The 8349-nt window shown below is 49.9% G+C and overlaps 1 pseudogene; it reads right to left on the minus strand.

The window, feature by feature from the left end:
* Positions 1–3767: 3767 nt before the first annotated feature.
* Positions 3768–8081, minus strand: LOC134389414 (valine--tRNA ligase-like; annotated as a pseudogene).
* Between the last annotated feature and the right edge of the window lie 268 nt (positions 8082–8349).

Here is an 8349-nt window from a genome sequence, read left to right on the forward strand (position 1 = left end):
GGGAGCCGGGTTAGCAGGTGCTCAGTAAATGCTTAGTAAGACCATTTTTATGGCTTATGAGAACAAGCGATTTGAGGCAGACACCAGGGCAAAGGCCACTGCAAATGCTGGGGCAACCCAATCAGGGTGGGGATAGCAACAAGGAAGGCTGATGCTGGACTGACAGTTTTGGTCTGGAGCTGCTTTCGCTTTGGGGAGTGGTGAAAGGGCAGAGCTTGAACGTGGGGTCAGAGTCCTCAGCCATGAGCAGTGCTGGAACAGGGGTGCAGAGCTGGGAGGCAGGCAGGGGCTTACAACCGTGATGACAGTTTTCATTGATTGTGGGACAGGCCCTTTTATGTGTAATCTTTAATCCTGAAACAACATCAGGAGATAGGCACTACTATTCCTTTTTGTAGGTGACGAAGTGAAAGTTCTGAGGGGCGGAGTTACCTGCTTAATGGGCACACAGGTGCCAGCTGGCAGAGTAGAAATGCAAACCTCTTTCTCCCCATGCTGCCTCCCTGATATCCTTACTCAAAACATATAAATACTCCTCCATCTACTTCTTCCCTGCCCTGCCTGTAGCCCGCCAAGGCCAATTTGCAGAAACAGCGGTGTCATTGAGTTTAATTTTTTAGGCATTATAATCTAGACTGCAGAGAACATCTCGGCTCTAGAGAAAAATCTGTCTGATGATGTCATACATGTAGGCTCTTTTCTAGACCGAGGGTGGGGTTGCTGGACCTGACAGTTGCAGGTTATCCTCCCTTTTGGTAATGTAAAACTGAACAAGAGAAGAAAAAAGAACATGCCAAAGTGATCCTTCAATTTTAAAGTGCATTTCTCCAGGGTTCAGGGATCAGCCCTGGGGATCTGGGCTGTGGTGAGCATTTGTTCTGGGAAGGGCAATTTAGAAACAGCTTCACCTCCGTGAGGCAGGGCAGGGACTCAGTGACTTTAGCAGGATTTCCTGCAGCCGCAGGCTTCTCTTTTGAGCATTATTGACTGGTTTGAACTTTGCTTTGGACCTAGTAGACAAATGTCTTGAGGTTTTTCATAGGTCTTTCTTTCCATTTTGTTTCCTCTTCTATTTCTAATTGCCGAGGTTCACAATTATTCTGTTCGCCCTATAGTAGTTAGGTGACTATGTTTTTGTTATTGTTGCTGTTTCTTTTGCCAGTTTGAATACTCTTCAATGACCACCCCAGTAGCCTTCCAGAAGCCACACTCTTCTTCCCAGCGGTTCTAAAGAGAGTGTTTGTTCCAGCTCTGGCCTTGCTGTTTAAAGATTATTCTCTCTGTTTCTGTCCCTCTCTCCTTACAGCATTATTTGTCTAACAATTCACCCATCCATTGATTAATCCATTTATCTAACCATCCATTTACTCCTCCATGCATGCCTGACTCTGAATTAGCAAAGATGCTCGGCTAAGACCACTCATGAAAAGCTAAGCTTAGCTCCCCGAAACTAAGCGTATGTCTTCTTTTGAGAAATGTCCATTCAGATCCTTTGCCCATTTAAAAAATAGTGTTAGATGTTTTCTTGTTATTGAGTAGTTTGAAATCCTTATGTGTTTTGGATATTAACCCCTATTTGATGTATAATTTATGAATATTTTCTCCCAATCTTTGGGTTGTCTCTTCACATTATTGTTTCCTTCGCTGTGTAGAAGCTTTTTAGTTTGATGCAATCCCATTTGTCCCATTATTTTTGCTTTTGTTGTCTGTGCTTTTGGGGTCATATCCAAGAAATCATTGCCCAGACCAATTTCATGTTGCTTTTTTCCCCTGTGTTTTCTTCTAGTAGTTTTACAGTTTTCTATCCGCCTTTCTTCATGGCCCTGCAAGAAGGCAGGATGAGCTGCTAGTGCTCCAGGGGTTGCAGTTTCTCTCTTTCACCCCGTTCTTCCAGAATATTCTGGGTTGAGTAAAATAGTGTTGCTTCATCCTTCTATTTCCATCAACATGTGAACCTGGATTTTATACAATGTCTATTTCGAAAAGTTCTTAAATATTCAAACTCTACTTCAGGGAATTCTGCTGAATTTAGAGCCCCATATTGACAATTTTTTTTTGATAGTGCAATATCAAAAAATAAAATTTTATGTTGTAGTTTTCTGCATTAAAAAACAGTTTATCTCTTTTATAATATGTTGTCTAAGGTTGTAAACTGTCCTTGCTTGAATGGGATCATTTTATGAGTGAACACTGAAGTCAGATCCCTTGGGTTCGAAACCTGGCTCCACCACTAATTTACTGTGTTACCTTGGGCAAATTATTTAACCTTTCCAAACCTCAGTTTCCTTATCTGTAAGACAAAGAACTAATACTAGTAATTTCTGTGGATTGGCTAGTAATGCTGTGGATTGGCATGCTCAGTCTCCTTTCCACCATCCTCCCTGGCTGCCTTCCTATAGTACAGAGCCTAGAAAGCTGAAATCTACATTTTCCAGATGTCTTTGTAGCTAGGGTGCAGGATACAATGCAGGGTCTGCTAATTAGAGACACTTGCCCAGGATTTGGAGGACCAAGTGAGGCAGAGGCTCAGACCTTCTTCCCGATCCCTCTGCTGGCAAGCGAGGGCATGGGAGTGAAAGGGTTGGCAGCCGTGTATCCGTGTAGTGTCCTGTCCCGCCTCCTGGGTGAGCAGTGGTAATGGGGACAGCCGTGGGGGCAGAGGATTCTTTTTTTTTTTTTTTTTTAAAGATGACCGGTAAGGGGATCTCAACCCTTGGCTTGGTGTTGTCAGCACCACGCTCAGCCAGTGAGCAAGCAAACCGGCCATCGCTATGTAGGATCCGAACCTACGGCCTTGGTGTTATCAGCACCACACTCTACCGAGTGAGCCACGGGCTGGCCTAGGGGATTCTTGATTTTGGTTTCTAATCTCTGGCTCACACCATTGGGCCATATCATGGACTGACTCAGTAGTTCTAGTGTCAGGTTTAGGGGTAGCATCTCCTGAAACTGATTACTTCTTATTGTTCTGGAAATCAGTCCTGGACACCTAGACCAGAGCCTGCTCCTCCAGCTCTTCCAGTGATTTTGTAGTGCCCATTCCAAATGCGTGTCCTTCTTGGCCCTGGAAGAGGGGAGGCAACTGAAAAAATAGATAGGCTTTATCCTAACTCCAAAGGTTCCTAACAGTCCAACAGTCCAAAGGACTTAAAATGAGATTTGTTTTATGAATTGGTTTTAATGATCAATGGTAATTCTTTAAAAGAAAACACCCTATTCCTTTTGTAAAAAATAAAAAGCTGACCAACTAGCATCATCAGTTTCTTCATTTAAATTTTTTTCACATCTGTGAGTTTCAAAAGTCTGGGAACTCTTGTCCTAGATGGCATCCCCAGACCGCTGACACCTACCCTTGTTCTCAGAGGCCAGGGCTTCACGGCACTGAGAGTAGACCATCAGTTTCATGAACCTGGGGGTCCAGAGAGTGAAACTCCTTCTTCTGATACCCGCAGTTAGCCCAGCAACTAGCAGCAGTGGGACTCAGGGAAATGGCATGGATGAATGAACACGTGGGTGCCTTGCCTGACGCAGTTTTCCCAGCCCTGCATCTAGGCTGGCATTTTCCAACCATGTCTGGGCACTAGAATCATTTGGGAGCTTTGAAAAATTCTGATGCCTGGGCCTCTTCTGGCAGTCATGATTTAATTGGTGTGAGGTGGAACCATGTCCTTGGTATTTATTTATTTATTTTGTTTGTGGCAAAATATTTTATTGCTGCCATCCTCACAGTGGACCACTGAGGGTTATGAGGGTTGGCGTAGGATGTATCACAACATCTTCTGAAACAGGGCAATGGCCTCATCCACCTTCCTGAGCTCTGCTTCTCTCTGTTGGAGCTTGGCTTCATCTGCTTCCTGCACTTCAAGGGACACCTTGACAGGGTAGACCGAGGCAGTCCCTCATTCCCGCAGATGCTGGGTCTGCTGCTGCGCCTCGCCTTGCTTGGCCTGCAGGTTGCCCAGCTCCTGGGCCAGGTCCAGTAGCCCCTGCAGCTGCAGGTGGATGGAGCAGTGGTCAGAGGCCAGGGTCACAGCATGGCCCTGTGGCATGGGAGTCCCCAGGGCCAGAACAGCCACCACACCCACACTGGCCAGCGCCTGCATGTAGCCCAACACTACTGATGCCAGGGTGCCTGTGGCCTTACCAGTCACTTCCAGGAAACAGTTGGGCCAGATCCAGGTGAGGTTGTCATTGGCATGCAGGGAGCGCACAGCTTGTGTGGTGCTTAGCACCAGCTCTAGGACAGCTTCTGTCTCAGGGTCCTTCCAGGAGCATTCTGAGGGTCTGGGTAGGGGGTAATGCAGAGGCTAGGGGGAGCTTGGGGCATCTGCTGGGGCAGTCTCTGGAACAGCTTATCAGTCATGAAGGGCAAGAAGGGTGAGAGCAGCCATAGGCCAACATCCAGGCAGGTGTAGAGGGTCTGGTGTGTGAACCTGGCTGTCATTGGTCCATCCCATTCAGGTTTGGGGCACTCCAAATAGATGTCACAGAGCTCACAGAGCCAGAAGCTGTACTGGGCAGTGGTGACAGCTGGGAAATAGTAAGTCTGGAAACTGCCATGGCTGAGCCTCATGGCCTCAGCTGGCTGCAGACCCAGCGGTCCACCAGGCTCTCGGGACCTCTAGGCTTATAGGTGGGTGATGGCACGAAGCTCTTCCCAAGGCCACAGAGGGCAAATTTGGTGGCATTCCAGAGTTCGTTGCAGAAGTGGCAGTAATGTGATATCCGGTTCACATCCACGTTGATCATGACCCTGGGACTTGTAGGCGCATAGTCCAAACCGGAGAGCATTGTTGCCACATTTAGGCATCCCTGCTGGCAAGTCCACCTTCTGCCCTTCTTTAGCTTTCTCCATCTTGCTGGGACCCAGGTTGCCATTCGGTAACTGGTTGTGGAGGTCCTGCAGGGAGACTCTATAGATGACATCCAGGGGTTCGATGACATTGCCTAGAGACTTGCTCATCTTCCTGCTGCGAGCACCTTGCATGATGGCGTGGAGGTAGACCTCTCTGAAGGGCAGCCTGATGGTGAGCTTCAGGCCAAGCATGACCATCCAGGCCACCCAGAAGAAGAGGATGTTGTGGCCCCTCTCCATCAGTGTTCCCAGGTGGAACACATCAGGTCTTCTGACTGGCTGGGCCAGCCCAAGATGGAGAAGGGAGAGGAGGCCAGAGAACGAGGTGTCCAATATGTCCTCATCTTGCTGGAGAATGATCTTGTCAGGGTGTGGAGTATACATACAGCAAATGTATTTCATAGGGCCTGCTTTTCCAAAGCCTTACAGTTTCCGGTTTGGCCTAGCTTCTTAAAAGTACGTATAAAATGTTGACCTTGCAGGGAACAGGAAACTTTCCCCAGACTAGTCTCTGTTGTAAGATAAAGAGCTGTAGCACAACAAGGTTGCTGGCTCAAAGGACAGACAGGTTACTGATTGATATGTAACGATACTGGGAAGTTGCTATAAGAAGAGAATGTTTGCTAGAACCAGGCTTTTGTTGGTGGATCAACTTAACTTCTTGAAAATTGCATTGTGGAATGTCATTTTGCTTGTTTTACTGAATGTTATCAGCTTCTGTTGTTAAACTTGTTAAACTATACTTAGCAAAAACCCCACCTATGTTCTCTTCCTGTAACTTCTTGGTCTGGAAAATAAATGCAGGAAGAAAACCCCAATTCGGGGTTAATTTCCAAAATGGAAGGAATGCCTCTCTCTTCAGGGTTCCAGGAGATTAACCCCTTTTTGGGGCTTCTCACTGCTCAGAAGAGATGGGCTTTGAGTAATCTTTGGTGGCTCTGTCACCCAGGTGAAAAGGGGTAACAAATCCATGGGAGGCAAAGCAACACAGGGGACACTCCAAAGTCCTTGGCTGCCTTCTCCCAGGCCTCGGCCTTGCTGCGTCCACTCACCCAGTTCCACCCATCGGGGTCCTCCTCAGGGAGTACTGCTGGGTTTTTGATGGTTATGAAGTAGGCTAGGATGCAATGGCCCCACCACGGTGGGGAATTTCCACGGTGGCTGGGAAATGCACCAGTCCTGGATGTTGTCCATCCAAGCATGCCGCGTCCACTGATGGGCCTCAGGCATGATGAGGAGGTTGCTCCAGGTCACAGCAGCACTGGTGGCCTGGGCCATCTCCCCACAGAGCATGTATCACTGCGGCCACAGCAGAGGCTCCACCATGTCCTTGGAATGGTTGCAAAGTGGCACCACCATGAGGTTGTCCTTGATGCGATGGAACAGTGCCTGCTCCTTTAGTGCCACCAGTTTGTCCACCTTCCTGGCCGCAAGCCTGGGCAGGCCCAGGAAGGTCAGGGGCACGTTGACCAGAGCCTTGCAGAGTCCATGATGCTGATGGCCACCAGTCTGTGCTGCTGCCCAACCTCATAGTCATTCTGGTCATGTGCCAAATTCCATGTCCACAAAATCATTGAAGACAATGGGGAGGCTCTAAGACAGGAAGGGGTGGATTGCACTGTTCCCCATCAGGTGCTGGTATCTGAGACCTTTGGGGTGCACAGCTATGGCCACATCTCCCAGCATGTTATTGCTCTGAGTCATTGCCACCACAACCTCCTCCTTGGAGGAGGAAGGAAAAGGAAAAGGACATGAAGACCCCAAACTCCACCTTTTTACCCACTTCAGTGTCAGGGATGGCAGAGTTCGGGGTGCAAGACCAGATGACAAGGTGGGCACTGTGGTAGATGATGCCTTCCTCATGAGTTGGACAAAAGCCTCTGTCACAGCTGCTGAGAGCTTAGGGTCCATGGTGAAACAGCCTCGATCCCAGTCCAAGGAACTGCAAGCTTCTTCAGCTGGTGGTAAGTCCGGTCACCTTTCTCCTCCTTCCACCTCCAGACCTCCCCTAGAAAGGCTTCACACCCAGCAGGTGCTGGTTCAGCCCCTGCGCAGCCCATGGTTACTTCTCTACCACCACCAGGGTGGCAATGTCCACATGGTCACAGCCAGGATTCCAGAGGGTGGTCTCCCCACGCATGTGGTGCCATCGAGTCAGGGAGTCCTGGATGACATTGGTGAGTGCGTGGCCCAAGTGCAGGGAGCCTATCACATTGGGCGGTGGGATGCACATCATGACGATGCCTCAGAGATCTGGTGCTGACATGCTAGGATGTCCGTACTCCAGCTTGAAGAACCTGCTGCTCCCACCAAGGGTCCCAGGCATCCTCCACATACTGAGGGCTGTAGGAGTTGGGCATGGTGCCCATGACATCTTTCTTTTCCTCAGGTGGTGTTGGGAGGTCATAGGCAATGACCCCAGGATCCTGTTTCTCTCTCTTCTCTGATTTCGTTTTCTTCTCCTTGGAGGTGGCTGCTGCTGTTGGATCTTCTGTTGGAATTTCTCTAGCTTCTCCTGTTTCTTTGCCTCTTTCTTGAGCTGAGCAGCAGTCGTTGGGGGCACAGTGACGTTGGGGTCTGGATGTTGAGAGAGAGGCCTGGCTCTTGAGTACAGAACCACTTCTCCCAGCACAGCTTAGAATTCTGGCTGCCGGACATACATGATGAACCAGTTCACATTACCCCAGATCCGGCAGGCAGAGGGGTCCAGGACTTACCCTAAAGGCAGCAGCAAGGCTGTGACAGCTGCCAGGTCAGCCAGAGAGGGGGCCTCCCCAGCCAGGTAGGTGTGCAGCTGAAGCCACTCCTCCAAGTGGCTCAGGACGCTGCCCCGTGTCCCCAGCATGGCCTGGGGATCCTTGGCAGAGCTTTAGAGTCCCAGGGCTGGCAGCGTTGCCCCACAGGCAGTGGGTATGAGCTTTGTGTCCACATAAATGACCCACTATTGGATGACAACAGCTGCCCAACTACCCTCAAACTCCCCAGGCCTGCTGGCCACAGCAGCTGGGCCACAGCCATGGCCCATCACATCCAGAGCCCTCCAGGCCCCTGCTCGAAGGCTGGCAGGTGGGGTGGGGGAAAAGGAGTCCTGCTGGGACAGCTGGAGACAGATGCAGACGTGCATTCTTCCCATCTAGGACCCTCCCCAGCCTCCCCATAGCGAGCAGCTGAGAGTTCTGAGGCTGAGGAAGGCATCTGGGTGAGGAGAGATGTAGAGGATGGACATGGTTATGGAGGGAGTCCAAACAAGGTAGAAAAACTGGAGGGAGGTGGTCACACGGGGCCAGAATCCACCTCACAACCAGGCACTGGCCATGGCTGGACTGGCCAGGAGGCTGGGGTGGAGCAATTGGGAGGGCAGAGATGTGGGTGGCTCTCCAGGTGACCCTGGCTCCCTGAGACCCTTGCTTGGGCAGTTGGCACTCATGTGTCCCCCCTTTCCTCTGTATTGTTTAAAGACCCTTTGATCCCCTGCTTCCCATCACCAGCCTTAG

The sequence above is a fragment of the Cynocephalus volans genome, chromosome 10, assembly GCF_027409185.1.
Source record: "Cynocephalus volans isolate mCynVol1 chromosome 10, mCynVol1.pri, whole genome shotgun sequence".
NCBI classification, from domain to species: Eukaryota; Metazoa; Chordata; class Mammalia; order Dermoptera; family Cynocephalidae; genus Cynocephalus; species Cynocephalus volans.